The sequence below is a fragment of the Prionailurus bengalensis genome, chromosome C2 (assembly GCF_016509475.1).
Source record: "Prionailurus bengalensis isolate Pbe53 chromosome C2, Fcat_Pben_1.1_paternal_pri, whole genome shotgun sequence".
Classification (NCBI taxonomy): domain Eukaryota; kingdom Metazoa; phylum Chordata; class Mammalia; order Carnivora; family Felidae; genus Prionailurus; species Prionailurus bengalensis.
This window is the reverse complement of record NC_057350.1, coordinates 81,341,719-81,369,707: the sequence shown is the minus strand read 5'-3', so window position 1 is coordinate 81,369,707 and position 27,989 is coordinate 81,341,719. Positions and strand designations below refer to the sequence as shown.

General features: G+C 43.0%; 1 pseudogene; it reads left to right on the top strand.

Moving 5' to 3' along the window:
- The first annotated feature begins 487 nt into the window (after positions 1 to 487).
- Positions 488 to 25,251, top strand: LOC122490992 (annotated as a pseudogene).
- The last annotated feature ends 2,738 nt before the right edge of the window (positions 25,252 to 27,989 follow it).

Here is a 27,989-nt window from a genome sequence, read left to right as displayed (position 1 = left end):
GCTGTTCTCAGCCGGGCTACACATTAGAATCACTTGGACAACTTTTAAAAATACCTCGCTACAAGCATCCTCTCAGACCTGTTAAGTCAAGTTTTAAGAGCTCTGCAGGTGGGGCTCCTGGGTGGCTCAGTCGGTTGACTCTTGATTTCAGCTCAGGTCATGATCTCACGGCTCATGAGGTCGAGCCCTGCATCGGGCTCTGCACTGAGAGCATGGAGACTGCTTGAGATCCTCTTTCTCCCTTTCTCTCTCTGCCTCTCCCCTATTCATGCTCTCTCTCTCAAAATAAATAAATATTTTTAAAGAAAAAGAGCTCTGCAGGTGATTTTAACCTGTAGGTCAGGGTTGAAACCACTGATGTGCCATATGGGAGTAGTTACCATTTATTACCTGCCTGCTACGGGCTAACATCTGACGATCCCATACACAGGATCACATCAATGAATCCTATTTTTCAGGTAAGTAAACCAAGTCTCAAAGAGATGAGATGACGCTGGCCAAGGTCACAGATCAAGTGTCAGGAGGGGAGGCAGGACGGAACCCAGGTTTCTCTGACCCCGGAGTCCACGCTCGTAACCACCAATGACCGTGCCACACGAGCCTCACAGAAACAGTGCACCTGGTTTGAATATTGGATGATGAGTAGAAGTTCTGAGGCAGACAAAGGGGGAAGGGCATTTCAGGCAGGCGCACTGAGCTCCACATCTTTGGAGGTGCTGAAGTAGAGGCCGGAAGTCAGAGGTATCCGGAAGCATTTCTAGCCGGGCAGGAGGGTGGGACAAGATGACAGCTGTGGCCCATTCTCCCTAAGGGTCTAGAGTTATGTGATGGGGGCGCCTGGGTGGCTAGTTGGTTGAGTGTCTGACTTCGGCCCAGGTCATGATCTCACGGTTCGTGAGTTCGAGCCCCGCATCGGGCTCTGTGCTGACAGCTCAGAGCCTGGAGCCTGCTTCGGATTCTGTGTGGCCCTCTCTCTCTGCCCCTCCCCTGCTCATGCCCTGTCTCTCTCTGTCTCAAAAATGATAAAAATATTTTAAAAAATAGAGTTATGTGATGAAGCCATCTAGAACCTGATGGACCAAGAGGAGAAGGAGAAAGATATGGGTGACAATTTGCTCAGAGTTGCCCTAAAAGAATATTTAGCAGATGCCTCTGTCCTGTATTTAGTCTCTCTAGTTTGAACGGCTACTACTGCTCAGTTCTGAAACCATATCCAGGCCCAAACAACTTGATGCTCCAAATATGTGCCACATCAATATTAATAAGTAAAAGCCAGGACGTATGACAGGAAAACAGGAAAACGTAGGACTAAGATTGAGGCCATTCATATTTAAATATTCATTTAAAGGTTGAAATCCCCGATTAACGTCTCTCTCAGGTATGTGTGCTCTTTCTTTTTATATATCTTGTGGTATATCGTAGTTTAATGTTTCATGTAGGAAATTTAGAAAATACAGAATGAAAGGGGTGCCTGGGTGGCTCAGTCGGTTAAGCGTCTGACTCTTGATTTCAGCTCAGTTGATAATCTCACTGTTGGTGGATTTGAGCCTTGTGTCTGGCTCTGCATTAACAGTGCAGAGCCTGCTTGGGATTGTCTTTCTCTCTCTCTCAAAAATAAATAAACTTTAAAAAAAAGAAAAAAGAAAATACAGAATAATGTAAAGCAGAAAATACAAACTATTGTAATCTCACCAGCCAGATGAAACTGCTGTCGAAATTTCGGTTATAACTCTCTAGAAATGTTTTCTCCAAATGTCTGTAGGTGTGGGTATTCCAAAAACAGAATCATGCTGTAAATGTAGTATATAATCTCTATTTTTTACTCACCATATATCATGACCATTCTTTATGTCATTAGATTTGATTCCCATAAATTCTTTCCTAATCATATAAAGATATGAATATATTTTATTTTTATTTTTTATTTAAAAAAATTTTAATGTTTATTTTATTTTTTAAAATTTTTTTTTAGTGTTTACTTATTTTTGAGACAGAGAGAGACAGAACATGAACAGGGGAGGGTCAGAGAGAGAGGGAGACACAGAATGTGAAGCAGGCTCCAGGCTCTGAGCTGTCAGCACAGAGCCCGACGCGGGGTTTGAACCCACGAACTGTGAGATCATGACCTGAGCCGAAGTCAGACGCTTAACCAACTGAGCCACCCAGGCGCCCCTTTTAATGTTTATTTTTAAGAGAAAGAGTACGAGTCGGGGAGGGGCACAGAGAGAGGAAGACACAGAATCCGAATCAGGCTTCGGGCTCTGAGCTGTCAGCACAGAGCCTGACATGGGGCTCGAACTCATGAATTGTGAGATCGTGACCTGAGTGGAGGTCAGACACTTAACTGACTGAGCCACCCAGGCGCCCCCCACCTCCACATCTTTTAAAGATGTTTTTATTTTTAAGCAATCTTTACACCCACATGGGGCTCAAACTCCCAACCCAGAAATCGAGAGTCACATGTTTCCCCCCCATACACACCAGCCAGCCAGGCACCCCAAATACACAAATACCTTTTAATGGCGATACACTGCCCCAAACTTGCAGTGGGTTAGAACATCCAGTAAGTATGGTATTTGTTGTTGCTGTGACCATACTGACCAGGGGATAATAGTACAAAAGATGGACCCGTAAAATGGGTGGAGACCCCCTTCTGTTAGTCCCTTGACTCAGAAGGAGAACCAAGTCTTCACTTTTTGAACGCTTGAGAGGTGATTCAGCTGAAAAGGTGATCACTTAAAAGGTGATTCAGCTTTTTCTGGTGAGTGAGGGTTCTTCGCGAGATTCCAACCTCGGCAGGAAGCAGGTTTTCCCTCACTAGTGAAATGAGAAGCGGAGTGAAGAAGGGCTACGGTCCAAGCTCTTTTTCCCAAGGTTATGTTTCTTGCTTTACAGGGAACTGCTGCCCCCCAGAGGACAAACACGTGGCTGAAGGTCCTTCTAGGAAACCCCAGGCCGCTGGGAGGCGGCTTTCTCAGTGAGTACATTTCTATCCCTTTTTTCCTTGTTCTTACCGAGTTGCTGTACAATTTCCACTTGCCTGAGAGTTTACTAATTCCTTTTGTTATCTGGCTATGATCTTCCCCCATGTGAAAGTCCATATGTACCCAGGAGGATGTGGGACTCAGGAAGGGACTCTGGCCTTTTTTTTTTTTTAATGTTTATTTATTTTTGAGAGAGACAGAGCGCAAGTGGGAGAGGGGCAGAGGGAGACACACACACATAATCCGAAGCAGGCTCCAAACTCTGAGCTCTGAGCCGTCAGCACAGCGCCCAACATGGGGCTCGAACCCACCAACTCGGAGATCATGCCCTGAGCCAAAGTCGGAAGCTTAACTGACTGAGCCGCCAAGGCGCCATCAAGGCCCTTCTGAAGCCTGTGGCAGGAAAAGGTATCCCGTTCCTGGAGGGCTGGTGTGGATATGCCACAAACACCAGAGAACAAGAGGCTCCATTGGCAGAAGCCTTAGAATTATCTAGGATAACTCAACCATGGAGGACATTAGAAAACAATTTCCAGTAAAATATCTCTTATTCAACGGGGTGCCTGCAATTGGTCTCAAAAAACCGCTAAGACTTTACACGAATCTAGCAGAAAGGATGCTAAAGTTTCTCAAGAAAAGTGACCCATTAAGTCTGAAGGAACAAAATTCTCCTGGCTGGGAGGGAAGGCAAATAAATGCTTTTCTGTGACTCTGTCAGTGCCTGGCAATAAAATTACACTGTGTGGCTTGTAGAAATGCCTCGAGTAAGTTAAAGTTAGTCTTCAGAAGACAGCAAGTTAAAAGGGATTTTTTTTTCCCCCGGGAGAAGGTGACTTCCAAGTGGATAAGTTTAGGTTTAGATGAGAATTAATATTATGTCTGATTAAAATAAAGGTAAAAAACATAAATTATGGTATTAAGATAACTAAAGTATTAATAAAAGTTTAAACGGTATATCAAGTGTTTTCTAATATGAAAATCAAAAACATTTTTAGATGAGAGAAAGGAAAACTTAGCTTTCATTGAATGACCTGGTGTCCCTTTCAATTATAAAATAAAAAATAGAGATAGGCAAATTTACATTGAGCCAACAATTAGTAGTTATGAAAAGGGAATGAAAAAGACAAATTCATTTGTCTTTTCAGGAGACCCATTTCATTTGTAAAATATTAATCATAGACACAGCTTCCAATTGAAAAGACCCTAAGAAATCCTTTTGACTAAGATTTATAGGGTTTTCATTTTACTTTTAAAATATAAGAATAGGGGCGCCTGGGTGGCTCAGTCGGTAAAGCGTCCAACTTCAGCTCAGGTCATGATCTCACGGTTTGTGGGTTCGAGCCCCCCGTTGGGCTCTGCACCGACAGCTCAGAACCTGGAGCCTGCTGCAGATTCTGTGTCTCCCTTTCTCTGCCCCTCCCCTGCTCATGATCTGTCTCTCTCTGTCTCTCAAAATAAACGTTAAAAATTTTTTTTAAATAAATGAAGTATAAGAATAAAAAGTAAATATAAGCCAAGTTTATGTAATACTACTCAACTACTTGGATAAATCATGTTTTAAAATATTCATTTACTTTGAGAGAGAGAGAGCAGGGGTGGGGGGTAGAGAGCGAGAAGGAGGATCCCAAGCAGACTCTGCGGCTGACACAGGGCTTGATCTCACCAACTGCAAAATCATGACCTGAGCAGAAACCGAGAGTCAGATGCTTAACTGACTAAGCCACCCAGGTGCCCCTGTCTTTTTATATATTCTGGATGTGAGTGATAGCTATATATTTTCTCCTGGTTTTGCCATTTGAGAAAGAAAAATTAAAAAACGTAACATATAATTTCATGAGAAAAGTTTAGCATTTCACAAAACGGTAAATTAAATGCAAGTTTCAAGATTCCAAACACGCAGCTTATAAAATAATGCTTACACTCATATTTTAAAGTGTATAAAGATAAACATGGGCACGCAACTGGGTTTCTCCGTGTTTATTTGAATAACAGGTATAATCAGAAACCAGTCTCACAGACCTCAGACAACACTTCAATTTATGAGAACTGCAGAGTTCCTCTATTTACCCTTCATGTGTAAACTTAGAAGATAGGACATCTCTGTGATAAAAGTGTAAAAACAGCACTATAGCGAACTTTCCTGCCAACTTAATATTTTTTTCTAATCCACAATTGTCTTTAGAACCTTGAACTACTACACTATTGAGATACTTAGCTAATACTCAACATTTCACCTGGAGAGTTTAAAAAATGTTAGAGTTCAGACGGCCAAGAACTGAATAATCTAACATTTCACTCCAGTTTCAAGCTAACACGTTAGCCTCCACAGTTCTATGATCCTGACAGAAGGTATAGGACACCTGGATCAGAGACGATATTACACAAAGCCACCCCTGCAGTTCACAGGGTGACACAAAAGGGGTCAGCCGATCGCCGCGTTGCACGCACGGTGGATTGCACAGCAGGAGAGGACCCCCAAATTTTAAGAAGACAAATATTTTATAATAAGCAGTAAGCCCGCCTGACCTTTGTGCTGGAAGGAGACATTATCTTTATTATAATGGCCAGTAAATAAAATTGCCCTTTGCTCAGGAAGGAGACACAATCTCTACTCCCAGGGCCGTTCGTTGTACAAACATCCTTGAAAGATATTCCAGACCTAAGTTAGCCATTGCCTCCGCTCTTAAGATGTGCAGAATTATGAGAAACCCAGGGAGGCCTGTCTCTGAACAGAGAGAAAGAAAATATACAATGTATAGTTCCTACATAACACCTAACATGTTTTTTATAGATGTATTCTTGTTTATGCATAAATACTTTTTTCCTTCAGAATCCCCAATTAAGACAAAATAAACACCAAATTATGTATTTGATAAAGTTTTTTTAAAACCTAGAGTTTTAGGGGCGCCTGGGTGGCTCAGTCGGTTAAGTGGCCGACCTCAGCTCAGGTCATGATCTCGCGGTCAGTGAGTTCAAGCCCCGCGTCGGGCTCTGTGCTGACGGCTCGGAGCCTGGAGCCTGTTTCGGATTCTGTGTCTCCCTCTCTCTCTGACCTTCCCCCATTCATGCTCTGTCTCTCTCTGTCTCAAAAATGAATAAACGTTAAAAAAAATTTAAAACCTAGAGTTTTAAAGCTTTAAGTATTGTCATTTACATTGATAGGACTATCTAAGTGTATGCACGTGTACATATCAGAGCTATATCAAGGTTAATGAATTTTTAAAAATTATTTACAAAAGAGGAGAGAGGACTTCCAGTTTGGAAAAAGAAATTGGTCTCTGGGTATGTCATCTGCTGTCAACATGAAGCAGGTAAAACTTCTTTGCCTGAACGGTGTTCCCACATGGTTGCAAAAGTTTTCACACCTCTGGGTGTATACTCTCACTTCTCACAAGTGTGCCAGTATTTATCCTGATCCCTGCGATGTTTTTCAGTACTTCGTGACCACACGAGTGTGAAAACAGCACAAGTCCCTTGTGCTAAAAGGATTGTATGTCTGCTATTAACCTCCGAGTGGCTGTTATAAAATATCCATTCAAAAATTTCAGTTACCTTTTTTAGTATTTAATCAAGTGCGCAGCCCCTTAGGGCTATTTTTTCATATATCATCCATTTCTACAATTTGACCCCAAACTCAGAAGCTCTGGGCACTTACAGGATGTCCCACTGGCCAAGGATCTTGTAAAAAAAAAAGGGGGGGGGATTAAAATGGCCAGAAATACTGCCCCATAGCAAAGAGGTAAGTCGCAATGGTTACCTCGGGGGAGGGCAGCTGGAAGGGAATGGAGTATGAGAAAGACTACTTTGTAACCACTCACCTTTTCTTTGGACATTTTGTAAAAGGTGTATTATTACTTACCCAGAAGTGCATGTAATAAAGTAACCCTCTTCTAAATGACAATTTCACATACCTGCCCCTTGAGTCCGGCTTCTCAAGGACAGATCTGCACATGCGCAAATGATGATGGTGCGGGGCTGTTCGGGCAGTGTTGTGTGTAACAGCAACAGGTGCGAAATGTGCACGTGTCCGTGAAAGGGGATCAGTGAAATGAACTGTGTAACCATACAGTAGAATGCGGACGGAAGGAAGGATCAAGATTATGTACGCATATGGAAATAGTATCTCCAAATATATTAAGTAATAAAAGAGAGAGAGAGAGAGATGCAAAAAAGTAAAGTATCTCTCATTTTCCGTAAAATAGATATGCATTTCCTTGCGTGTGTGTTAACAAATATATCTAAAGGATACAGAAGGAATTAATATAATTGGTTGGATTTGAAGAGAATAATTAGGTGGCAGTGAGGCAAGAGTGAGAGGGTGACTCTTCACTGTATATACTTGTATATCTTTGACACTGTAAATCGTGGGGCACCTGGGTGGCTCAGCGGGTTGAGCATGAGGCTCAGGTCATGGTCTCACGGTTCCTGAGTTCGGGCCCCACATCAGCCTTGCTGTGCTGTCAGCACAGAGCCGGCTTCAGATCCTCTATCCCCTTCTCTCTCTGCCACTCCCCTGCTCACGCTCTCATGAGAATCAACATTAAAAAAAAAAAAAAAAACTGTAAATCACATAAATGTATTACCTATTCACAAAATAAAAATCAAAATTTTTAGAAGAGGAAGATACTAGTGAACCGTTACCAATTTCAAAAAAGCTCAGCGGTGTGCATTTCTACAACTCCACCAAAGTTCACTTGGTGTCCCAATAAAGTCCATCTACACTGTCTCAGAATGGATCCTGAGATTGTGCCAAGTAGAAAGAATTGAGCTTTTACTACTGTAGCAGTAAATGAGGAAACTCAGGTGGTTTTTTATAGATACATACTTCTTTAAATGTGTGAATAACCACCTATCACAGTGCTCTTCTTCCAATGAGCTTTTCCAAACTTCTAAAATTGTGACATGAGTTTAGACTGACAGAAGAGTTGCAAAAATAACAAGATAGCTCTCGTATACCACCTTTCACCCAGTTTCCCCTAATGTTAGCATCTTACATAGTGCAGTTATCAAAACTAGGAAATTAACACTGTATAGTATAATAAAATAGTAGACATCGTACACTATAACACAATATAATACATAGTTATAAGACTACTGACCACACTATAACTTTATTCTGATTTCCTGTGAGCTTTAAACATTTTTTTTTCAACGTTTATTTATTTTTGGGACAGAGAGAGACAGAGCATGGACGGGGGAGGGGCAGAGAGAGAGGGAGACACAGAATCGGAAACAGGCTCCAGGCTCTGAGCCATCAGCCCAGAGCCTGACGCGGGGCTCGAACTCACGGACCGCGAGATCGTGACCTGGCTGAAGTCGGACGCTTAACCGACTGCGCCACCCAGGCGCCCCTCCTGTGAGCTTTTAAATGATGTTTCAAAACCTACTTGATTCAAAAGGCAAGCCATTAGTAGGAGCATGAACATATTGTTTCTTTCTGTTCACAGCAAAAATTCTATTTTTGTTTTGGGTTGTTTTTTTTGTTTTGTTTTTGGGGTTTTTTTGTCCTCAGGTCTTAACTTTTTGTCACAGATATTTTTGCAAATGTTCAAAATAGCTAGACTGTATCCTGAAGATGTTTAAATTTTCACATGTATGTACTAGAAGGCACATTTGTGTTTGTAATGAGAAAAAGCAGGATGCTACAGAATTGTGGATCTGCCTTCAGGGAGTGCTTAAATTATGGCTGGAGGGAGCTGCTTCTCTGTTTCATTGCTTGATCACATTTCACTAGTCAACAATTCTGTTAATTATCCAGTTAATTGAAAAAATTTCAGTTCCATTCCTCAGTCTACCATCAAAAGCAGTGGCTCTCAAAGTGTAGTCCCGAGTGGGGCGCCTGGGTGGCGCAGTCGGTTAAGCGTCCGACTTCAGCCAGGTCACGATCTTGCGGTCCGTGAGTTCAAGCCCCTCGTCGGGCTCTGGGCTGATGGCTCAGAGCCTGGAGCCTGTTTCTGATTCTGTGTCTCCCTCTCTCTGCCCCTCCCCCGTTCATGCTCTGTCTCTCTCTGTCCCAAAAATAAATAAACGTTGAAAAAAAAAATTAAAAAAAAAAAAAAGTGTAGTCCCGAGACCAGAAGGTCGGCACCACCTGGGAACTTGTTAGGAATGCCGATTTCCAGCAATCTGTGTTTTAGAAAGCCCTGAGTGATTCTGACGGTTAAGCTTTAAAAGACTCTGATGAAAAGAATTGTTTTGATGACTAAAGGGAGAAGAGGGAGGGAAAGAAGAAACTAAAACAGAAATTCCCACTGGGACATTTAACCTGTCTGTTCGTTCATAGAAAGGTCTTTGTTCAAACTTTTTTTCTAAGAAATGAGATTGTATGTACTCTCTCTCTGTCTCTCTTTTAAGTCAAATTTTATTTTAATTTTTTTAGGTCATCTCCATGCCCAATGTGGGGTTCAAACTCATGACCCTGAGATCAAGAGTCCCATTGCTCTAATGGACTGAGCCAGCCAAGCGTCCGTATACTTCCGTATACTTGGTTTCTCTTAAGTACTGACACACTTCCCCAGGCACCAGGCTTTGACCTTAGCCACCTTTTGACCTGAGTGAACTAATTCCGAAGTAATTAACTTAGAACTTCTTTTTTTTTTTTTTTTTTAATTTTTTTTAACATTTATTTATTTTTGAGACAGAGAGAGACAGAGCATGAACGGGGGAGGGTCAGAGAGAGGGAGACACAGAATCCGAAACAGGCTCCGGGCTCTGAGCTGTCAGCACAGAGCCCGACGCGGGGCTCGAACCCACGGACCGTGAGATCATGACCTGAGCCGAAGTCAGCGCTTAACTGACTGAGCCACCCAGGCGCCCCTAGAACTTCTGTATCGATAACCTCTTCTGCCAGAAACCAATTCGACCCTATTCTGGACACGAAATGAGTACTGGCAATCATTACTTGGCACAAATTTCAGCAGCAGCAGTTGAGTTAAATTAAGACCAGTCCCTCAACAATACGGTGCAAATTGCAGTTACCACGGTATATTACCTGTGAGTAATTACATAGTACAAATTTCATGGTTCTGCAAACACCAGGGAAATAACAGACGTCCATCCTGATTAGTGGCCAATTTCATAGATTCCTGTTGACTCCGCTGATGGTTCGACACAGCACATCTGTTATTCAGTTCACGCAGTCTGCCAAGGTGTGTGGTTGCTGTGGAGGCTGCTTGTAGGCACCAACTTGAACAGTGGAAACCTGAGTAAGGTCAAAGGACGCACAGTGACCCCCAACCCCCGGGCTGAATACAAACAGGCCCATCAGGCGACCGCCTCAAAATAGCCACAAGCCCTAGCTGACCAATTGGTTACTTACATCCAGATGCAGGTTCCAAAAAAGGAAGATTCCATTGGTTTCCAAACCTCCTCACCTTCCGCATTTAACCACAGCTCCCCCCAACCTCATGGCAGACAGTCTGTGCTTTGCTGTCCCTGCCCCCTCCTCCCTTCCCCGCCCCCAGCCCTTGCGATGTATTCAGGAAACTTGTATCTCCCTTGTTCTGTCTTGGGTGAATTCTTTCACTGCCCGTGCTGCCTTCTTCCACCGGATTGGATTGCCCCCCATTTGGTGGCCCCTCCCATCCAACTGGGAGACACCACAGTTGCCACTGCATCTCCCAGTGATAAACCCACATGACGTTTTACAAAAATGGATGATGAAAAGAAAGAATTGTCCAACACAGATGAAAGGGCAGCTAAGAAAGGAAAAGTGGTGTCACTAGGAGAGAAATTGGGTGTGATTAGAAGTTACTGATGGGCTGGGGTGCCTGGGTGGCTCAGTCGGTTAAGCCTCCGACTTCGGCTCAGGTCATGATCTCACGGTCTGTGGGTTCGAGCCCCGCGTCGGGCTCTGTGCTGACAGCTCAGAGCCTGGAGCCTGTTTCAGATTCTGTGTCTCCCTCTCTCTCTGCCCCCTCCCCTGTTAATGCTCTGTCTCTCTCTGTCTCAAAAATAAATAAACGTTAAAAAAATTAAAAAAAAAAGAAGTTACTGATGGGAGAATGTTGATGAATCTGCCCGTCTCCAGACTCCAGGTATACAGCCAGGGGGATCTCATGAAGAGGAACTCACTGATAGAAACACAAAACTCAATGTGACACGAGGGATGAAGATGTCCCAGTGAAAGTGACACTTGAGTCCCTTCGCATCAGAGGACCCTCCGGGGTGTTTTATAACACTAAAAGCACGAAGGATGGAATCTTGTAAGCAAAAGTAAGCTGCCAAATTAAATACTCCCCTGAGAGCTGGGACCTGTATAAATGTCCTGGCAGACCCAGGGAATTAGGGCTGAAAAACTGTATAATGAGTTGGAAAATGGTAGTTCAGAGACTATTGCCATGGCTTGTGTAAGTTACTCTTTTTAATGTTTATTTATTTTTTGTATTCTGAGGGGGGAAGGGCAGAGAGATTGGGAGAGAGAGAGAATCCCAAGCAGGCTCCATGCAGAGCTCGATGTGGGGCTTGATCCCAGGACTTCGAGATCACTACCTGAGCCGATATCAAGAACTGGTCACTCAACCGACTGAGCCACCCAGGGGCCCCTCGTGTAAGCTACTTATATCCTCTAAAGTTGGATTTCTTCCTGGTTGTTATTCTTAGCAACTTACTAGTCTGGTTGTAATATTTAAATTATTGTCTCTTTTTTTTTTCTGAAAGATGTAAATACTTGTGATTTTTTTTTTTTATTATTAAGCTAGAAAAGGATTTTTGGCTCTCCTCCTGCATTTGTGGTGGTTAAAAGGAAGGAAGGAAGGGAGGGGGCGAGAAGGGGAGACAAAGAGCAAAGAGGAGCCCTGTTCTCCACCCACCTTCTGAATTGTTCTCCCTTGTCTAGTGTCTCCTTCTCTTCTTAGGGACTCAAGTCATCTATGTATTAATCATTTTACATGTTCTTATTTCACATTTTCTTTCAGATAGCCTTTCCATTATCTGAAGTTCATGACCACTGAATTGCTTGTTTTAAGTACACTCTCGGGTGTGGTACACTGTTTCCATGTGTGTCCATGTTTTGATTATGAGCTCATCTGTAGCAGAGATTGCTTTTTCCCCAGAGAATCCATTGTGCCCCGGGGTGAAAAAGAGTCCTGGAAGATCCATTCTCGGTTGATTCTGCCAAGAGTCTTATGATGTCACTGCATTTGACAGGTTCTTACGTTCAAGTCTCAATTTGGGGTGTGGGGGACTTCATTGTTGAAAGAAATTCAAACTCCAAACCTCTCTGAGGAGCTCGACTCTGAGATTTTAACAATGGGGGAATCCAGGCGAGGGGTACGCACAGGAACTCTGTGTGCTAGCTCTGAGACTTCTCGGCCGACCTAAAATTAGCCCAAAATCAAAAGATAATTTTTATTTTTTATTTAAAAAAATTAAAAAAAAATTTTTTTTAATGTTTATTTATTTTTGAGACAGAGAAAGAGCATGAATGGGGGAGGAGCAGAGAGAGAGGGAGACACAGAATCGGAAGCAGGCTCCAGGCTCTGAGCCATTGGCCCAGAGCCCGACGTGGGGCTCAAACTCAGGGACAGCGAGATCGTGACCTGAGCTGAAGTCGGATGCTTAACCGACTGAGCCACCCAGGCGCCCCTAAAAGTTTTTTTAAAGCCTATTTATTTATTTATTTAGAGAGAGAGAGAGAGAGAGAGAGACGTGGGAGGGGCAGAGAGAGAGAGAGAGAGAGGAAGAGAGAGAATCCCAAGCAGGCTCCACACTGTCAGTGCAGAACCCGAGGTGGGGTTTGAACTCACGATCCATGAGATAATGACCAGAACTGAAACCGAAAGTCAGACAACTGACTGGGGCACCCGGGTGCCCCTAAAAAGTTAATTTTTAAACAATGAAGCCCCCAGGTAAACACTTAGGTAGCTGTAGAGTCAGCTTGTATGCTTCCTGGTCCCATTTTTACCTCCTTCTTCCTTTTGGGTATCTGCAATATCCTTTTATCCTTCCAAGCTCAGCTATGAATGTATTTTTTTAAGTGTATTTGTTTATTTTGAAAGAGAGAGAGAGAGAGAGAGCACGAGCAGGGATGGGGCAGAGAGAAAGGAAAAGAGAATCCCAAGCAGGCTCTGTGTCATCAGCACAGATGACACAGATGTGGGGCTCGAGCCCATGAACCTCGAGATCATGACCTGCACCAAAATCAAGAGCCAAACACTCGACCAACTGAGCCACCCAGGCGCCCCTTGGCTCTAAACTCAAAATAATCTTTGCTTTCATTTATCTAGGATTTCTGGGAGTTGTCGTAGGTGGATATTGAGACCCTATCAGCTCACTACGTGTGGAATCTTAACTCCCTAGTTTCTCTTTAATCCACATATGTCAAGCTTTTATCCCTACCCCTGAAACTGCTCTGGTCAATCTTACCAGCAGCGTTCCATCGGCAAACAAGTGGTTGATTCTTAGTCATGAACTCCATCTTCCATCAGCGTCTGAACCGTTGTACGTGACTTCCTTGAAACCCTCTGTTCCCTTGGTTTGTCACTCTCTTTTTTACTCCTTTGCCGGCGCCTCCTCAGACTGCTTGCCGGACTCTGGCTCCTTGGCCGACCTTAAGACTTGAGTGCCTCTGGACTCAGTCTGCCATCCAGTCTCTTATAATTTTACCTCATTCCTTAGGTGATTCTATTCAGTTCAATGATTTTAAAGGCCATACATATGCCAGTGACTCTCACACTGAGATCTTCCGACCTGATTTCTTGTGCGCCCACCCCTGGGTCCCCCCGGACTCATGTATACTATGCAACTGCCTAGCCAGCATCCCTACTTGAATGTCAGACAGAACTCTGGGTTTGGTGCCAACAGTCACAGAATAGGTCATCCACCATATGCCTGTGGTAGGCCTGGGCCAGGCCTAGTCATGTGGCAGCAAAGAGAACTGAAAAATTAACCCCTACGGCACAGCAAAACCCTCTCTGTCAGGTAGTAGGTAGACCTTTGAGTTTGAACGTGGCCCTTCCCCAAGCCTAACAGTGTAAGACCGTAAAACCACGGTTCTCTGCATTAACCCCCAAATTTCTAGTGTATCTTCAGGAGGACCCTCGGTTCAGAAACCTACTACTTCATTATATTTGAAGTCAAACCTCTAAATTAGCCAGCATGAAGGAGGGAAAGTTGCCCAACTACGTGGAGTAGGGAAGGAATTCCTGGAATCTGCTTTTTTTTTTCCTTTGTCCTCACTCAATGAGTTCTCGTTGCATTGGGAAGGGGAAGAGTTGTGAGCACGTAGAATTGTTCTGTTCCATTGTCTTTCAGACAGAACTGGGATCCAGGTTCTAATTTTCTTTTAAGTTCAGGATCTGAATCAGAGTCAGAGGAGGCTGACGGCTGTTGGGAGAAAGGCGGGAAACAGAATGTACACTTGACTTTGAAAGTCGCAGGTCCCAGGGCTCCTATTCAGGTTCCTGAGGACCCTCCAGATAGATCACCATGTAGAATATGGATGGCCTGAGCCTAGGGCTGGTCTTGGGAGATGGGAGGTCAACCACATGTGCAAAGGAAGGACCTGGGAAGCCACTGTCCTCTGATCTGTACCCCCAGGATGCTGTGAAGGGCCTTTTCATAAAGAGAGGGCCAGGTTCGCTCCTCAGCCTCTGGTTGGTCTCATAAATGATAGAGAGTAAATCCTGAAAATTTATGAGCATCTGGAGACATTGTTGCCATTTTTCTTTAGGCCCCTGTCCCTGAGACCCTGGCCAAATGCTTTTGACCATATGTGGTTCTTCTTCCTCGCTCGTTCACATTCAAGGAGATCCCGTTCTTGTAGGAAACTCTGGATTTCCTAGTCACTCTAAGGTTTAATTAATGGGCCCATGGGATTTTCTGGTCCTTGGGCTTCTTTTTCCTACTTTACTTCCTAGAAGTTTCTGGTGATTTCAGCCTGATGTGCAACTTGGTCCGTTTTTATTCCTGAGTTTTCTCTGCAGCCACAGGGTTCTAATCCAAGGCTGGCAGAGACCTGGCACTTATTGGGTCCTGTTGCATTTCAGCAGAGTCTGGAGGTGCTCTGGTGCAGAAATGGGCTTGCTCCTCTCTGTTCTGGAGGTTTCTGCCTTTTCAAAGGATTTTCAACTTGTGTTCATGTTTTAGTCTCACATCCCATGTCCAAAGGAAGCTTCCAATTTCTGAGTCTTTTGGTTGTTCTACAATATAAATGAGCTGTCCATTGGCTTTCCCCACACCTCATTGAGGACCAAGCTTTCTCTCATCTGCTAATTTTGTCATCATTTCCCCTTTCGCTTTCCAATTTAAGAAGCCTTGTGGGCTGTTGTCTCCTTTCCAATTTTCTTGAGTGTTTAATTGTTTTTAGCCAGACTTTTTACCATTATTTTCATTAGCTCTTATCATCTTCCTTGAACCCAAAAGCAAGACTTTAATATATGGAGACAAAAAGTTCTTAAAGGGGCGTATGGGTGACTCAGTCGGTTAAGCATCCACCTTCAGCTCAGGTCACGGTCTCAAGGTCTCACGGTTTGAGCCCTGCATTGGGCTCGGTGCTGACAGCTCAGAGCCTGCAGCCTGCTTCTGATTCTTTGTCTCCCTCTCTCTCTCTGCCCCTCCCCTTGGCCTCTCTCTCTCTCAAAAATTAACATTAAAATAAATTTTTTTTAAGTTCCTCTTAAAGGAGGAGGTCAGGATGGAACAAAGGTGGGGCTGTTAATGCCCCTGGGGGCCTAAAGAATCTACCTAGATCCACAAACTGAATTATTCAGAGTTCCCTGGGAAGCTTAGAAACCTCACTTCATGCTTGTTAGCTTAGGGGATTGTCCATGGGAATTCTTATCTCTCTCCACTCAATCAAAGCATTCAGATGCGAGCATTTTGAGATAAATCATTTAATCTCTGTACCATCCAACCCCCCTCCACAGTTTTACCTCTAGGAACCAGGGTCCCTGCAAAGAAGGAAGGTCTCTCAAGTTGGAAAAAGAGGCACGCCAAAAGAAAATTTAGTAATTATGCCTCAATCTGTACCCCTCTGAGAGTCTGTCCCTCAGGGACTCCCAGTGTCCCACAAGCATCCTTCTGTCTTATCAGACAGCCTTTGATCTGATTACTCTAAACTCATACAGAAAGGCACTCCCTGGCTCTACTTAAAAAAATTTTTTTTAATGTTTATATATTTTTTAGAGAGATAGACAGAGTGGGAGTGGGGGTAGGGTAAGAGAGAGAGGGAGACACAGAATCTGAAGCAGGCTCCAGTCTTTGAGCTGTCAGCACAGAGCCCAATGCAGGGCTTGAACTCACAAATCCCAAGGTCATGACCTGAGCTGATGTCTGACGCTCAACCGACTGAGCCACCCAGGCACCCTCTCTACTTTTTAACCTGGGAACCTCATTTAGTTCATTTGATAGATTTTCCATTCATTACCTACTTCAGTGAGTCCAACAGATTCAGCAACTCATCCCCAGATGGAGACAGGCAGGAAAGACAGGAAGACTCTGGCTGGAGACCCCAGAGGATCGCTTCCTCTGGATTGTCAGGAGTTCTGTCTGGAGCATCTCCTTTGCCTTCTGGAGGCAGTTTGCCGGCTGAGCTTACCGCAGCCCCATCTCCAAACGCCCAGGTTTTAGGGTGTGTTTAGATGTACGCTTATTAGAATCAACATTTAATTTTACTTGCACAGCCAGCAAAAAGACAGCTAGACACAGAGGTCTGAGGTTTCCTAATCAACTAACACAAGAGACGTCAGGTTATGTAGAAAGATCGGTCATATTAAATCAAGGCTATCAAAATTCAACGCCAATTTAAGTGAATACATTCCATTTTCTACTGCAAACATATCCTGTAGATTAAAGAAACACGGCAAAGTTGTATTTGCTTTGCGATAGTAGGGAGATGAAATGATGAATGAATGAAGGAAACACATGTGAATAGCAGTGGACATCTCAGGAAAATTTTTAGTATTTTTTATTGACCACAAGAGATAGAGCCTTGTAAATTACAATTAAGTAAGTCCTTTTCTCCACCTATCTGATCCCCTATTCCTGAGATTACCAGATGGTACATACACTTTAATTTTTTTTTCATGTTTATTTATTTTCGAGAAAGCACATGGGTGAGCAGAGGAGGGGCAGAGAGAGAGGGAGAGAATCCCAAGCAGGCCCCATGCTGTCAGCACACAACCCGACGCAGGGCTTGAACCCACAAACTGTGAGATCATGACCTGAGCCAAAATTAAGATCTGGATGCTTAATGGACTGAGCCACCCAGTCGCCTCTATACATATTCTTGATCCCTAGTTTCTTAATTTACTGTGGAGGATAATAAGCCTAGTACTTTGAAAATTTCAAGTACTTGACATAACAGGTCGTGGTCATAATAGGTTGCTTGCCCCAAAGCTTATTTTTTAAAAGTTTTTTTATTTAAGTAATCTCTACACCCTATGTAGGGCTCAAACTCACAGCCCTGAGGTCAAGAGTTGCACACTCTTCTGACTGAGCCAGCCAGGTGCCCTGCCCCAAAGTTCATTAAATGACATTAGAACCCATATAATGTATTTTTATTGAGATCGAGTGTAAGTGTAAAATTTTAAAGTTACTTTTCAAAAGAATTTTAAAGGAAAATAAAAATAAAAGCCTCCAGCAAGGGGACGCTACCCCCTGACTCTTCTCTCTTCAGGGAAGACTAGACCTTCCTGAGGGGTCCCTGGCTGGCTCAGTTGGTGGAGCACGAGGCTCTTGATCTCAGAGTTGTGAGTTTAAGCCCCATGTTGGGTGTAGAGATTACCTAAAGAAAAAAAGAAACCTTCTTAAACAGAAACAGTCTCAGAGAGCACCAGTAAGTTATGTTTCGCCTCAGCCTTTCAACGGGGGTCAGGAAGATAGCAGAATGGAAGTTCTAGGAGGTTTTGGTTTTGTTTTGCTTTTTTTTTTTGCCCAAGTTCTATTGATAAAATAGAAAATAGTTTTCACCAAAAACAACTGACAATTAATGTTTATCGGGCTAATCACAGACTTCAGCAGGCTTCTCATTCAGAATTCAGCACTGGAAACCAAGATCTAATTGGCCTCTGCCATAGTCTGGCTGGATTTCGGGAGGCCCCCAGTCTGTTCCAGTGTATCCCCAAGGAGTCAGGAATTTTCAGATGGAGTATATTGACATACAGTATTTATTTTGACAGCTATGTCATTACTTTGATCAGCATTAGAAAAATACAACAAATTAAACCTATGATTCACTCAAGTGGAGTAAATACAAGTCAACTTGTAAAAATATCAGGTAAATATTGGTGCTCAGATCGTGCTCAAGCATGGCAACAGTCATGAAGCCTGAAGAATTGAATGGCCGGATTTGTACCAAGGCAACAAGGTCTGTAAACTCCTGCCTCACTTCTATGTCTACTGCACCACGGATTCCGATGTAAATACTGGATCTAAGGACCACCACCAGCAGCCCGTGCTTCAGATCCATCCTGCACTTTGGGCAGATTCCCCTTACAGAATTCACAAATAACATTGGCAGAAGTGACAATACCAAGGCAACTAATGGGGCAGCGAACAAGAGGAAATGTTCTGCTGCACTGAGCTTTGGTTCTTAATGCAGTAGGGTTAGGAAAAACTTCCCCCTTTAAATGTCCTTTATTGTTTTTAAGGTATTGCCTGGAGTGGAGCGCCTGGTTGGCTCAGTCGGTTAAGCAGCCGACTCGATTTCAGCTCAGGTCATGGTCTCACGGTTGGTGAGTTCAAGCCCGGGTCGGTCTCTGCACTGACAGCACAGAGCCTCCTTGGGATTATCTCTCTCTCCCTCTCTCTCTGCACCCCCCCCAAACAAATAAATAAACTTAAAAAAAAAAGTATTATCTGTACCATTAAAAAAGTAAGATTAAGAAATTGCAAGTAGAATTACAATTTGTTTCACAGGCCAGACAGTTTTAAATAGCTCCTTGTTGGGGCCCCTGGGTACTCCGCTGGTTAAGCGTCTGACTTTGGCTCAAGTCATGATCTCCTGGTTCATGAGTTTGAGCTCCGCTTGGGGCTCTGGAGACTGCTTTGGATTCTGTGTCTCCCTCTCTCTCTGCCCTTCCCTGCTCTCTCTCTCTCTCTCTCTCTCTCTCTCTGTCTCTCAAAAATAAACAAACATTAAAAAAAAAAAGTTCATGTAAATTATCACCACTCCAGGGGATAGAAATTGGCATAGAAGCTGGAGGGAACATGAGGATGTGTCCTTTTTGAATGTGGATAGTTCTCCATACAAGGAGTAATAGACTCTCTAAAAGAAATTGAACAGAATATCAACATTGCAAATCACTGTTGATAGATAGTGTAGAATAGATACTGTTCCTCTGTCTGTGAGTCCTACTATTCATTCTTCTAGTTATTCACTCATTCATTCAAAAAATAGTTGAGTGCTTACTATACGTGTAAGGAATTACTGCCAGCAATGAAAAATTCTTCTCCTAATCAGTTCCTTTGACCTACAAATCAAAGACGCAAAAAAATCATTTTGCCATTTTTGGACCAAAATTCACAACTTCTTAGAAGCTCTTCTGGATCACCTCTATTCTATTCTAATGATTTGTTTACTGTCTCCCCTCAATATTTATTGTAAACACTATTCAGCATGTTGATTGGTCATTGTTATAGGCAAAATAATGCCCCCCCCCGCCCCGCAAAGATGTCCACATCCTAATCCCCCAAACCAGAGTGATGTGCCCAGAAGCCAAGGAATGTGGGCAGCCTCTAGAGGCTGGAAAAGACAAGAAACAGATTCTTCCCTAGAGTGTCAAGGAGGAGCACAGCTCTGCTGGCCTCTTGATTTTAACCTCGTAAGATACATTGCAGTTTTCTGAGCTCTAGAATTAAAAGCTGATGCTTTTTGTTTTGTTTTGTTTTAAGCCATTAAGTTTGTGTAATGAGTGACAACCGCAATAGAAACTAATGTAAGCATCAAAGCATTGGGCCTCATGTTGTGGGAGATGCAAAGATGAAACCCTCCTCTCAAGATGCTTATTTATAGGTTAGAACAGATGAGATGCCTAAGCTAAACTATTAAGCTAGAACATGATGACTATCGTAAAAGAGGTACCACAGAATGGCTATGGGAGTCCAAGGAAGGAAATCGCTTCTTTTTTAGGGTATTTTGGAAGGGCGTGGTGGAAAAAAAGGCTTTTGGGCTGACCCTAAGAGGATGAGTACATTTTAAGAGATAAAAGGAAAGGGAGCACCTGGGTGGCTCAGTCAGTTAAGCATCCGACCTTGGCGCAGGTCAGGATCTCGTGGTTTGTGGGTTTGAGCCCCATGTCGGGCTCCGTGCTGACAGCTCAGAGCCTGGATCCTGCTTCAGATTCTGTATCTCCCTCTCTCCCTGTCCCTCCCCCACTCATGCTCTGTCTCTCTTTCTCTTAAAAATAAAGAAACATTAAAAAAAAAGAGAGAGATAAAAAGGATGGAGAAAGTGGCATAACTCTTACAAATTAAATCACATAATAAATTATTTTTTAAATCTATTATTAGTCCTTTGATAAAGGAAACACTGCTGTGTTAAAAAACAAAATCATGCCCCAACACATCTTTTTTTAAAAAGCTGTTTATTGATTCTTGACAGTGAGCATGTGTGAGAGGGGAGGGACAGAGGGTCTGAAACAGGCTGTGGACTCCGTGCTGACGGCAGACAGCCTGACGTGAGGCTCAGACCCACGAACTGCACGATCATGAGCTGGAATGAAGTCAGATGCTTAACCGACTGAACCACCCAGGCGCCCTATAGGTTACACCAGATGTGCTCGGATCTTTGAACCTGAAGAATGACTTCCATCAGTCTTCTAGGGCTGCCATGACAGGATACCGCAGACGGAATGGCTTCAACAACAGAAATTTATTTTCTCATGGTTCAGGAGGCTGGACATACAAGATCAAGGTGTCCCCAGGTTCAGTTTTTCTCCTGATACCTCTCGCCTGGCCTTGCAGACAGAGAGCCTCTCACTGTGTGTGCACGTGGCCTTTCCTGTGCGCATGCACACCCTTGGTGTCTTCCTCTTCTTAAAAAGCCACCTACAAAGCCACCCGTTCTTTACCAGTTCTTTTGGATTAGAACCGCCACCTTTATGACCTCACTTAAACTTGATCACCCTTGAAAGGCCCTATCTCCTAATCTAGTCACACCAGGGGTTTGGGCTCCTTTCTATGAACTTAGGGGAATACAGTTCAGTCCGTATCATACAGAATTATTGTTTTAAAAATTATAGATGTGAGATACACCAATGGTACAAAAAATACAAACCAAACAACAGTATGTCAAGTAGAAAATAAAAAAATTTTCTTCTCTCTCATTGCCTCTAGAGGAAATCAGTTTCCTTCTGGAAAAGTCTGATTGAAATAATTATAGCTAAGACACCGGAGAACTTGCTTCCTCTCTCTTTCTCTGCCCAAATGTACTTAAGAAAGGCCATGTGAAGACACAGTGAGGAGGCTGCCCTCTGCCACCCAAGGGGAGAACTCTCACTAGACACAGACCTTGCTGGCACCTTGATCTTGGCTTCTGGACTCTAGAAGGGTCAGAAAAAAATTTGTTGTCTAAGCCACCAGGCTATGGTGCTTGGTTATGGCAGCCCAAACAGACTAAGATAGCATCGTTCTCTGCATAAAACTATGCGTATATCTATCCATTTTTAAACACAAATGGGATCTTGCTAAACGTAATGTTCTTCAACAAACTTTTTCCGTTTACAACATATATTGACAATCTTTCCATACCGGTACAGATCTAGTGACCTCATTGTTGTTATTTTCCACTGTTGTTTTATTATTCCAGTATCCAACCTGGAATACCATGATACCTTTAGTGATTATTCTCTTTATTTTTTAGTTTTAATTTTGTTTTGAGGTAATGGTAGATTCACATGTAGTTGCAAGAAATAACACATGTACTCTTTCCTCAGTTTCCTCCGATGGTAAGTAACATCTTGGAAAACTACACATTATTACAACCAGGATATTGACAGTGATACAGACAAGACATGAACACTTCTGTCACCACAAGGATCTCTCTTGTGGCTTTCTCATCGCCACACCCACTTCTCTCCTGCCCCTTCCTTAACCCTGGCAACTACTAACTTGCTCTCCCTTTCTATAATTTTGTCTTTTCGAGAATGTGATATACATGGAATCATACAGTAGGTAACCTTTTACGTTGGGTTTTTTTACTCCGTCTAATAGTCTAGAGATTCATCCAGGTTGTGTGTGTATCAATGAATAGTTCTTCCTTTCTACTACTAAGTAGTTTTCCATGGCTAGATGTAGTATAGCTTAACTGTTCACCAGCTGAAAGATACCTGAATTGTTTCCAGCTTTTGACTATTGTAAATAAAGTTGCTACGATCATTCATGTACAAGTCTTTGTGTGAACATAAGTCTTCATTTCTCTCTGGTAAATGTCTAGGAGTAACATTTGCTGTGTCATATGATAGATGCTCTTTTAGTTTTGTAGGAAACTGCCAAATTGTTTTCCAGAGTAGCTGTACCATTTTACGTTCCCACCAGCAATGTACGAGAGACGCGGTTTCTCTGCATCCTTGTCAGAATTCGGTGTTGTCACTGTTTTTATTTTAGCCAATTCTATTAGATGTATAGCGATAAGTCATTGTGGTTTCTATTCGCATTTTTGAAATGGCTAATCATGTTTAACATCTTTGCACGTGCTTATTTGCCATCTATACATCCCCTTCCGTGTAATGGCTTTTCGTGTCTATTTCTCATGTTTCAATAGGATTGTTTGATTTTTTTGCTATTGAGTTTTTGAGGTTTTTTAAAATGTTTATTTATTTGGGGGGGGGGTAGGGAGGAACAGAGAGAGAGAGAGGGAGACACAGAATCCGAAGCAGGCTCCAGGCTCTGAGCTGTCAGCACAGAGCCCAATGCAGGGCTCAAACTCACGAACCACAAGATCATGACCTGAATGGAAGTCAGACACTTCACTGACTGAGTCACCCAGGCGCCCTGAGTTTTTGAGTTTTACTATATCTAGACACTAGTACAGTAGGCCCTTGAACAATGCAGGAGTTAGGGACACTGATCCCCCATGCAGTCAAAAATCCATACGTAACTTTTGACTCCCCCCGCCCCGAAAATGTTGACCAGAAGCCTTACCAATATGGACATAGTCAGTTAACTGGGTGTCTCAGTGGGAAGAGCATGTGACTTCTGACCTCAGGGTCATGAGTTTGACCCCCACATTAGGTGTAGAGTTCACTAAAAAAGAAATAAATTTTTAAAAACAGTCAATTAACACATATTTTGTATGTTATATATATAATATACTGTGCTCTTATAAAGTAGGCTAGAAAAAATGTTATTAAGAAAGTCAAATGGTAGCAAAAATGAACTACTGGGACCTCATCAAAATAAAAAGCTTCTGCGCAGCGAAGGAAACAATCAGCAAAACTAAAAGGCAGCCGACAGAATGGGAGAAGATATTTGCAAATGACATATCAGGTAAAGGGTTAGTATCCAAAATCTACAAAGAACTCATCAAACACCACACCTGAAAAACAAATAATCCAGTGAAGAAATGGGCAAAAGACAAGAATAGACACTTCTCCAAAGAAGACATCCAGATGGCCAACCGACACATGAAAAAATGCTCAACATCACTCATCATCAGGGAGATACAAATCAAAACCACAATGAGATACCACCTCACACCTGTCAGAATGGGTCACATTAACAACTCAGGCAACAACAGATGTTGGCGAGGATGTGGAGAAAGAGGATCTCTTTTGCACTGCTGGTGGGAATGCAAGCTGGTACAGCCACTCTGGAAAACAGTATGCAGGCTCCTCAAAAAACTAAAAATAGAACTACGCTACGACCCAGCAATTGCACTACTAGGCATTTATCCACAGGATACAGCTGTGCTCTTTCGAAGGGACACATGCACCCCGCATGTTTATAGCAGCACTCCCAACAGCAGCCAAAGTATGGAAAGAGCCCAAATGTCCATCGATGGATGAATGGATAAAGAAGATGTGGAATATATATATACAATGGAGTATTACTCGGCAATCAAAATGAATGAAATCTTGCCATTTGCAACTACGTGGATGGAACTGGAGGGTATTATGCTAAGTGAAATTAATCAGGGAAAGACAAAAATCATATGACTTCACTCAGGTGAAGACTTTAAGAGATGAAACAGATGAGCCTAAGGGAAGGGAAACAAAAATAATATAAAAACAGGGAGGGGGACAAAATAGAAGAGACTCAAAAATATGGAGAACAAACTGAGGGGTACTGGCGGGGCTGGGGGAGGGGGAGGGGCTAAATGGGGAAGGGGCACTAAGGAATCTACTCCTGAACGTATTGTTGCACTATATGCCAACTAATTTGGATGTACATCTTAAAACCTAAAAAATAAAATAAAAAAAAAGAAAGTCAAAATACATTGTACAGAATGGTACTGCATTTATTGAAAAATATCTGTGTGTAAGTGGATCCAGACAGTTCAAACACGTGTTGCTCAAGGGCCAACCGTATTTTGTCAGATATGTGGTTTCCAAATATTTTCTCCCATGCTGTAGCTTGTCTTTTCATCCCTTTAACAGAGTATTTCAGGGAGCAAAGGTTTTTTTTTCCTCGCACGAGGTCGAGACTGGGCTGCCCGTCTACCGGGCACCGGGGACCTCCCTGCAGCCCCATCCCGGGTCTGGCTTTCAGTGGGAGCACACGGAGCATGAAGTGGAAAAGGTGGGCAGGATGATGGGGCAGAAGACGAAGGAAGAAAAGGAGAAAAGGAAGAAAAAAAGGAGCTGGAGGGGAGAATGTCACCCGAGGAGACCCAGGAACAGATTCTGAAGTTGCCAGAGAAGCTTTGGGCCCCCCCCCCCGCCCCCCAGGAAGAGAAGCACCAGCTTTTTCTGCAGCTCAAGAAAAAGGAATTTTCCCACGAGGGAGAAACAGGGAGGCCCGGGGAGCAGAGCACCCTGACCACTAACTACATCAGCTGTGTACGAGCAGAGCCAGACGGTCAGGCCAGAGCTCACCTCCTCAGCCTGGGAAGACACAGCCAGCCAGGCGCCCTCAGGGCAGACGACCGCCAAACAGGTGTTGGGACCCCAAGTACTTACCACCCAGAGCCGCGTGGGCTCAGCGGCCGCTTTTGTAGGGACCCCAGAGCCACGGGCAATTCCGCATCCCGGGCAGTGCCTATGGGAGTGCTCGTCCCGCACCCGACTCAAGGCCCACGCAGCCCACCCACAGTGCTGGCGAGCAGCTCAGAGCACGTGAGCAGCACGTCCCGCAGGGCGAGACCGGTCTCGATCCGGCCACCGCCTGACGCCACGCACGGCCGCTTTCAGACCACCCAGACATGGGAGGCAAGAGCAAAAACCCAAGGAACTCACATGTCCGTCTCAAGGTTTCCAGCCAGCCTGCCCTCTTGTGCCCCTCTCAGCCTTCTTGTGTCTGCTCTATCCACAACTTCCGGGGGTTTTAGTTGTGCTTTGCTGGAGAAATAGGGAAAAGTGTGTCCACTGCATCTTCTTAGAAGAGAAAAGTGGACCTCATTGGTTTTCAATGGCTAAGTAATGTGCATGGCCTGCAACTCATTAACCAGTCTCCTTTTGATAGACATTCAGACCGTTTCTAGGTTTTTTGCTATTAAAATAATGATGAAAAGGAATAGATGTTCTCCTTCTTTGTGGGGGGGGGGAGCGGGAAATGGGGAGAGGGCAGGGCAGATTCTGGGTTCTTGTGCTGTTATACGCAGAGGCTAAAATTCCCAACGGGAATTGTTGGGTCAAGGGACACGTGCATTTTAATTCACCATATTGTCAAAATATCCTCAAAAAATGTTTCACTAAACTCCCACCAACAGAAGAGTATGTGTTTTTCTATTGAGTATTGTCAAATTTTCTAATCTTTGATCACCCGATTGAGAAATGTTCTCTTAAGCTGTTTTTGTGTGCTTGTTTTCCTTTCTCGGTAGGACTCAAAGTGAGAAGGGTGCCTTTTTCATTTTCTTGTTGTCTGCAAGGACCTGGCCCCAGGCTACATACCATAATAGTTATCTGTTAATAGTTTTAGCACTTCCAATAAAGGATTAGAGCTGGTCATACAGAATTCTGGCCAAGTCTCATGACTTCAAATAACACACAAAATTTCAACAGGTTTTACAAGCAGGTGTTTTTCAAAGTGTCTGTAGATGAACCTGAATCAGAATCACTTGGGGGTAACGGGAACCCTAACACCACACATCTCCTGTTATGATGGACTCAAGAGGATGCTTTGCCACCTAGATGTAATATTCTTGCCAAAAAATGGTGACACTGAATCTAGTAAGGAGGGAACAATCAGACACATTCAAAGTGTGAGACATTCTGAAACAAAGAAACAAAACCAAACAGGTCTGGAATCTTCAAAAACTGAATGTGCTATAAGACAGGAAACACAGCCACACTAGATAATGAGGTCACAAGAAATGCAAGCCAATCCACATACACATATACCATATATATATATGGTATATATATAATATATATAATATATAATAATAATATATATAATATATATTATATATAATAATAATATATAATATAATAATATAATATATATTAGAATTTCTTTTTTTAGGTTTATTTTGAAAGGGAGGCAGCGCGTATTCACATGTGTGCATGTGCAGGTGTGCAAGAGCGGGGGAAGGGCAGAGAGAGAGAGAAAGAGAGAGAATATCCAGGCTCCATGCAGTCAGCACAGAGCCTGACCTGGGGCTCGAACTCACGAACCGCGAGATCATAACCTGAGCCGAAATTAAGCGTCAGATGCTTAACCGACTGAGTCACCCAGGCACCCCTGTGGTAGAATTTCTGACGAGAAAATCCCTTCTCCAAAGGGGGGTACTGTTCTAGATGAAAATAGACTAAAGAGACTGGGTCACTAAATATAATGGTTAACCCTTGATCGAGTCCTAGATTTTATTTTTAAGGCTATAAAGTACATTATGGGGACATTTGAGAAATGATGAATATTGATAACTTTGTAGGTGTTACTGTAATAGCAAACTTGGGGGGTATAATATTTCTGTAGTTTTATAGAAGAATATATTTTTAGGATGTAGTGCTGAAGTATTAGGAGTCAAGTGTCACTACTGTGCCTAAAACTTCAGAAAGTTCAGAAAAAACTCAAAAGACAACAAATATAGTAAACGGTTAACAGTTGGTAAGTGCGAGAAACATTTGGTGTTCATTACTGTAATCTTGCAACTCTTCTTTAGTTTTCAAGATTTTCAAAATAAAAAGCTGGCCCTACCTCAAATCAGATCTGAATCTTGGTGGGAGGACAGCACCCATTTGTATCTGCATTTCAAGCAGATCTTCCCATTGATTTTTATGTATACTGCAGTTTTAGAGGTACTGATTTGAAGTACAATAATGTGTTTTTATTTTAGTCTTTATGAAGGTAGAGCTAAAAAAAAAAAAACAACAACAAACAAAAAAACCCAACCCTCCATATCTTGGTTACACAATAGAATTTAAGGATGTTGGGTTAACAGATTTAAACCCAGTCTTTTTCCACATTCCCTTCTGTGGTCCTCTTAATTTTCTCCATCTCCTTCAACTCTCTTAATCTTTACTTATCTTTATGCACAGTGTTTTCAAAGTTATTGTGAAGATTGTGTCAGTGAGTGCTGCCCTCTAAATTGCTGCAGTGGACACCGCCTATATTCAGGTAGAATCTAGCCTCTTATTTCCTCCAGCAACTGAATAATAAAGAGGTAAGTAGCACCACTGTCCCTATCCAGCTCAAGGCAATTCTTCTTAAACACTTAAATGACCGATGTAGGGACAGCACGTATTATGTGGTGTGTTTACCAAATAATAAATGACATTCACAAGTAATAAACTGGTGAAAGATCCAAAACACGTGCCTTAACAAACTTACACATATCAATAGCTTGTCAGGACACTGCTTTAAATGCGTAACTATCACCTAAGATCAACAGATGGACTTGAAATAATGTGGGAACCTCAAAAGAATACCTGGTACTTTCTGTAAGGAGCCATCACCATCAACATA